This window comes from Sinocyclocheilus anshuiensis, unplaced genomic scaffold (genome assembly GCF_001515605.1).
Source record: "Sinocyclocheilus anshuiensis isolate Anshui unplaced genomic scaffold, SAMN03320099.WGS_v1.1 scaffold579, whole genome shotgun sequence".
NCBI classification, from domain to species: domain Eukaryota; kingdom Metazoa; phylum Chordata; class Actinopteri; order Cypriniformes; family Cyprinidae; genus Sinocyclocheilus; species Sinocyclocheilus anshuiensis.
Window position 1 is genome coordinate 1,398,450 of NW_015551075.1, and position 7,036 is coordinate 1,405,485.

The window sequence follows — 7,036 nt, forward strand, 5'->3', positions numbered from 1 at the left end:
AAATGTGACCGGCACATGTTTTTGTGATTCTAATCCTGCTAATTTGGCAGTCTACTTCACTGTTGTAACCAATCAAACCCCCTGTTCCTTCCTGTCATGCTCTTTTCATGCTGAAAAACTAAAAAACTGTTGCTGCACAACAGGAAGCCAAATGACCTGTTCTGTCAGGAGACACTTCCTTCACAGCACAAAATGTCGGAGAAATAATTTCGGCCCAGGTTTCGCCCATTTCCTGCGAAAAGGAGAGAAGTGCAAGCTCTTCCCCGGCCTATTATGCGAGTGGTTCTCCTCGTGTCCTGTGAGGGTCTGTCTCCCAGTGTCCTGTTTCAGATTCATTTTTATCACTGTAAACACCTCACCCTCAAAAGCAGGCAGACGTACGGGTGATGTGGGAGAAAAATTTTAAGGTCTGGAATGTTAACATCTGAAATGAACATTGACTGACATGTTTACGTGGAAAAAGCAAAGTCTGAAAGCTTTACTGAAAGCTTAAATTTTATATGTACAGAAGAAGTCCTTATTGCCAATGTAGATAAATACATCATGCACTAGATGTGAGTGGTGCTGGGCCAGGCAAAACTCACCGATCACTTAGAAAAGTAATAACACAGTGCAACACGATTTGAGTTGCTTTAGATAAAAGCATCTGTTAAATGAAGAAACGTAGAGGTATTTTTCATGCCTGTGGCACAAATGATGCAACTAATATAAACTCACACCTGGCAAGTTTTGCTGCTGTGGATTTTGGTCTAAGCTTTAGAGCACCATGGCTTTGTTCATGTGGCATTAACACCTTGTTACTCATTTGAGACCTAATAAGATGCACGTGGTGAGAGTAGAATGACTCGAGCTCATAATTTATGGAAAAACCTTATCAAATGGCAGATATTGACTAGATTGCCATCTAGTTAACATGCTGCCTCAGGGCTAGAGCACTGTGAGAGGGGAATTTCTTGTTGATACACATTATTTTGTTTCCCGGTTCTGTCCTATCCACTATGCACTCAATGCAAAATTAAATAAATATAACAATAAATAAATTTAAGATTTATATATTTGTATTGCATTCATTTGGATTACACAGTTTTAACATAAACATACTTTAAACTGAATGCATATTTGTCAGTCATACATAAATGAAAGAGGTAGTTACAAACATAAGTTGAAACATAAGTAGTTAACTATGTAGCAGTAATCTTAAATCATAAATTTAGGCCTAAATATTTGACCTTTTCCTTTGCCTAAATTGGCTTAAATCTGCCAATATAGAGGTTACAAAATACAAATTTTAGTAGATTAGAGGTTGAAAACGTAAATATGAGAGCTGAAATACAGACTACATTCTTGATAAAAACTCAGTTACCATATAGGTTGGTTTAGGTTTAGTGTGTCAAACAACAGCTGTGCTCTTGGTCAGAAGTGACGTCTCTTGGAAACCGAGGCCAAATGTCAGTGTTGTGTGATTTGATACCAATGGTATCAGATGTCCCTCTGCTCACATAAAACACACAGCCGGGTCATTGTGCCAACGTTTGCATAGGGCAGGTCACGTTTCATTTTCAGCATTTTACTGAATCTGTATCGCAGTTGGTAAATATTGAAATGTTTTGCTAATAACTGCTTAAAGGTCATATATCTAAATATTTACATAGTGGTTTAGTAACAGAGAATACATTCACAGGTGATATATATTCAGTTTCCAGTTGGCACAATATAAGACAGAACTCAAAGCTGATTCATTCAGGAACTAAACAAAGTGTAAATACTCGCCGTACTGACATTGTATCGAGAGGATTGATCCTCAATAAAAATATTGATGCCCAATGTTTAACTAGTAATTTTCTTATTTATTGTGAAAATGAATGTGCAAAATAAACTTAGTGGGGGGAAAAGTAACTGGCAGCTCTCATTCAAACAGACAGAGCTGATATTGACAGACAAAGAAACATAGTTATATTATATACACATATGCAACAGCTAGGCGACTTTTATTATAATGGATTTAGCTGAAGATTGCTTTAATGTCACTTAAATGTTATATTTTTCTGTAACAGTTTACGTCGATTAAAATGATGGCATTACTGTTGAATGGCAAAAAGAAAAGAAAAAAAACATGTATTAAAGGCTTCGATATTGGTTTTGGTGATACTTGACGTCATGCATAGTTCAAATATGCCATGAAATAAATATTTAAAATATACTGTCTTTATATTGTTTCTACATTAATTTGGAGATTCAGTATGAAAATATATTTATGATTGCAAACTGTAATTGTAGGAGCGATTAATCCTGATTAATTAGAGAATAAATGTGTGATTAATTAAATATAAGTAATGTGCAGTTTTTTAAACTATTCACACACACATGCACGCACGCACACACACACACACACACACACACACACACACGCACACATACACATAATGCATATAATATTATGCAAATTTAAAAATGGCCATTTGATGACCTTTGGGAAAATTATAACATTCTGGGAAATTAAGCTTAACATATTATTAAGATTAACTTCTTCTTCTTCTTAATTTATAACATTACATAAAATATATAAAATATTGTATATATTTGTTAAAAAAATGATAGAAAATATAGAATAATGGTCATTTCCACACCTGAAAAATCAAAGTTTTATATATATATATATATATATATATATATACTGTATATACTTTGATTTTTTCAGCTGTGGAAATGTCAAATGTCAAATTTCCTGACATTTCCAGGACCTTGTGAATCTTGATGATCAGTTTATTTCCTGCACTGTTTGTCAATGGAAATGCATCTTTTACTGTATATAGCACTAAAATTCCCAGGTTCATGAGAAACCTGGAAATATCAGGGAATTTTGAAAGGGTGATTTCCACACTGTAATATTAACTGTAACCGTAATATTGGGAGTGCTGTAATATTAATGTGAATGGTGTGGAGAGGATACATTGTCCTGTGCCATCTGTTAGCTGTACATCTGCCCTGAATATTCAGCATAAACCACCCTGAAATCCTCCGAGCCAGAGAGTTTAAGAGCGAGTTTGGCAGGAATTCAAACAGAGCTGAAATTCCTCATCCTTCCCCTTTGGCTGACCTTGGACCAGTCGTTTTGTCACACTGCCCTCTCATACACCAGGACCTACATTTGACCACCAACTGCTCTGTTCCTCAGCATGATATTTCTTCAGCTCTTGTCTTACAGTAGCTCGCTCTTACGGCTTTGTGTTTGTACAGAATGCTCAGTCAATCAGTACAGCCGAAACTTTTTTCTCTCCAAAAGCTGGCAGACCCTGCCCAGGGCCTGTTATTGTCTCTCCTGCAGGACCAAAGGTTAGATGGGGCACTTCCTCATTGTCCTAATAAAGCCTCGGCACCTGGGAGGATGACAGCGGAGAAACCTTTCCTGATATTGTCTGTATGGCGTCATTGTCTAATGAAGCCTGGGAACAAAGTTATTTCCCTGCTATGGGCCAGACCTGCTGCATGATGCCAAATGCAGACGTCTGATTAGGTGTGTTTGCTTTTGTCAGATGATGAGTTGAGGAAATACTCAGAGGCATTATAAAAGCAGAAGAGATTGTCTGCATCTTGAACCAGGGATTTTATCGGTTACTAAAACTAAAACCATTTAAACAAATCATTGCTTTAAATCAAAGAAACATTAACTGAAATAAAATATAAAACATATAAGATTTGTTTTTTTTATGTTTTTGAAAGATGTCTCACTAAAGCTGCATTTATTTGATAAACAATACAGTAAAATAGTCATATTGTGAAATATTATTAACATTTAAAATAACTGTTTTCTATTTGAATATGTTTTAAAATATAAATTATTCCTGTGATTTCAAAGCTGAATTTTCAGCATCATTACTCCAGTCTTCAGTGTCACATGATCCTTCAGAAATCATTCTAAGATGCTGATTTGAGCACCAATAATAATTTATAACAATTGAGCACCAAATCATATAAAATATAGAAAGCTCAAATTATGCAACTTCTTCAGAAGATGAGCGCAATTATTTTTCAAAAGGATTGCACTAACAATTTTCAATTTTCATTAGAAGATGTTTCTTTGGAAAATTAAAAAATATAGTTCATAATAGTTGTTTCATGCATTATTCCTTGTACACTCTTAAAAATGCTGGGTTGTTTCAACCCAACTTTGGGTCCAATTTTTTAATTAAATTTTTAACCCAAAAGTTGGGTTCGTCCATATTTCACCCAAAGTTGGGTTGAAACAGCCCAGCATTTTTAAAATTTCTGCACCAACAATGATTCAAAGAAAAAAATTCAAACATCACACAGCAGCTTCTTTCTAATTCAAGGTGAAACACTGAACAGATTAAGGAACGGAGAAAAAAATAGCCTTGGCTGCATTTGTGTTGTAATCCATCTTCGTACTTCCCATTTGCTAATATGAAGCAGCACTATGAGCATCCTATGGGAACATTCCCAGAGAATGACCTCATCCCTCTCAGACGGGCAGCGTGCTGAACAAACAGATAGATAATGTGTTTACTCACACAGGGCTCAATTGTGCAATAGACAAGAAAGAAATGATTCTTGACGGAAAACTAACATCTGTTAGCTAAAACCTCAGAGGAGCCGCCACACACACACACAGGCTGTAGTATTCCTGCATGGGCCGTACGTTCACACACATGCGCATAGAGTGTTATGGCAGGTGCGAGAGGAAGTGTGAGTGTGTTTAAGTTGATCCCAAAGTCTCCGACGGATTTGAGGTCAGAACATCACACGTAATGTTTTGCTACCGGCCAGGGCTTACACTTTTACATTTATTCATTTAGCAGATGCCTTTTCCAAAGCGAAATAAAGAATATAATAAGCGAGGCAATAACAAAAGAAGTGCTAGCAATATAAACTTTCAAAACGTTGTCAGGAATAGTACAAGCTAGACCAGGGAGGGATTTAAGAAATAATGAAACAATAGAGAGAGAGAGAGAGAGAGAGAGAGAGACATAGAGAGAGAGAGAGAGAGAGAGAGAGAGAGAGAGAGAGAGAGAGAGAGAGAGAGAGAGAGAGAGAGAGAGAGAGAGAGAGAGAGAGAGAGAGAGAGAGAGAGAGAGAGAGAGACATCCAGAAAGCTTCAGAAATTCGAAAAATTATGATGAAATGGAGCAAGACGACTATATATACTGTATATATATATATATATATATATATATATATATATTTAGAGATGAAATGGAGCAAGACGACTATATATACTGTATATATATATATATATATATATATATATATATAATTAGAATTTGTATTTTTATGCATATATAATGTAATAAATATTTTAATTAAATGAAATTATATATATTTTGCATTTATCATATTATTTATTGCATTATTGTATTTATATATCTTATATAATATATAAATATCTAATACAAATGAGTTGATTTTTTTTATTTTATGAGGTCTGTATGTTTATTTTTTTAAATGTACCTTTATGGAATACATTTTTAATATGTCTGAATTCATTCGATTTTAATTTAATTTAATTGCATAGTAAATATAGGTATACCGTATGTCAGGACCAATGTTAGCTGGATACAGACCTCAGGCAGCAGTACAGTGGCTTTAACAGCATATGCACGTGTACGTGTACGTGTACGTGTGCGTGTGCGTGCGTGTGTGTGTGTATGTGTGTGTGTGTGCAGTTATTGTTTAAAAATACTACATGCTGAAAGTGGTGTTGGTGTGGGAGGGCAGAGAGAGGGGGTGTTCCTTTAGCAGGGCAGCCAAAGTACAATGTCTTCCTCTTGGCTCTCTGTCTCTCTCTTTCTCTCCCTCCCCCTCTTTAAGGTGGGGCTCATTTCCTCTGACACACGCACGCACGCACACACACACACACAGTCTTACAGTTGAAGACCATCACCGTCTATATACTGTACAGCAGCGGCCCAGTTCTCTCTTTACTGTCTCTCTAGCACCACAGGATGACAGTAAGGTCAGTATGAGAATAAGAATGTGAAACTGATGTAGGCATGTTTTAAAGAATCCAAAGGGCATGTTTTTGTTGTATTGTGTTGTTTTTACAGGCACTGGGTACAATTTACAGAGGCCCAAACAAAGTATTTGAACACTTAAGTCACATTTAAATATGTTTGAATGTCATTGTATTACCTAATAAAATATCTAATTAGCCAGTCAAGACATGGAGAAAGCTAGGTGTTAGCTTTCACATTTTGAAGAACGTTGGTAGCCAAATGGTTTCAGGTCCCATTGACTAGTATGTAAATACTGTGTCAAATACAAAATACTGTGGAGGTCAATGGGACCCGAAACTGTTTGGTTACCAACATTCTTCAAAATATCTCAATTGTGTTCCAGGTTTGGAATGACATGGTGGTGAGTAAATGAAGACAGATTTTTCAATTTTGAGGGGATTATCCCTTTTAAAAAATAGCATGTACATATTCCATGCTATTTCAGAAAAAGACATAACCACATAAAAAAGGGAAAACATTTTTTTATTTATTTTTTTTTTTTTTAAAGCATTTAAGCAACTGGACGTCCAGTGAACATTCCCGAAATAACATTTTCATAACTTAATGGAAACATTAACACGACATTATTAGAACATATTTTTGTTAGCTGGGATACTGCTTAATACAGCACATTATACTGTTTTTTAAAATATACAGGTATGTGAAACAATGCATTGCAAAGTCAAGTGATTAGTCACATGACATTTACAGCTCAGGTGATTGGCTCTTACTGGTCCCTTGAGTAAAGATCTCAAATCGTGTACTTTGAGACAATTCTGTGCTATTTAAACAAGTGGGAATGCTAACAACAGACAGGTCAGAATTGTGAGATAAAAAGTCGCAATTATCTTTTTTTTTTTCTTTTGCAGCAAAACAGGTTTCCATTTATGTATTAATATTATAATGATATATAAGTTACTGGAATGGAACATAAAATGGTTGAGTTCAGGCTTAAAGGGGTCATAGGATGCCCATTTTCCACAAGTTGATATGATTCTTTAGGGTCTTAATGAAAAGTCTGTAAC